Below are 458 nucleotides of genomic sequence, written 5' to 3' on the forward strand. Positions count from 1 at the left end.
CGGAGTCACTCTGACGGCCCCACCGCAATCTGCCAGCTGTAGCAAAGCAGATGTTCCCTCCGAACCCCAAAAGAAACCCAAGAATGTGTCAGTGCGAGAGGGAGCAGGTGCTTCTCTGCAGCGGGAGCTCGTCCCTCCGCGCCGCCCCGCTGCGCTCCCAGGGGCTGCTGCCCCAGCCCACCCTTGGAAGAGCCTCAGCTCGCTGGAAGCTGGGAGCTGGACGGCAGTGCAGAGGGATGGACGAGAGCATGCCAGCGGGCAAAGCCTGCAGACTTAGCATCGAAGGGAAAAAACCTTCTGCTAGTCTGCGTCCCCACTGACAGGGTCTTTGCTTTTGTGCCCCAGCTGCCTCTCTTTTGCCTACTTATCCTGGGGCTGCTGGAAGTGTGGCCACCCCCCCCGGAGAGCCAGGGCATCTCGCAAACTCTCCGCAAGCAGGCTGGAAACGCGGGAGCTTC

This window comes from Phaethon lepturus, unplaced genomic scaffold (genome assembly GCF_000687285.1).
Source record: "Phaethon lepturus isolate BGI_N335 unplaced genomic scaffold, ASM68728v1 scaffold26122, whole genome shotgun sequence".
NCBI lineage: Eukaryota > Metazoa > Chordata > Aves > Phaethontiformes > Phaethontidae > Phaethon > Phaethon lepturus.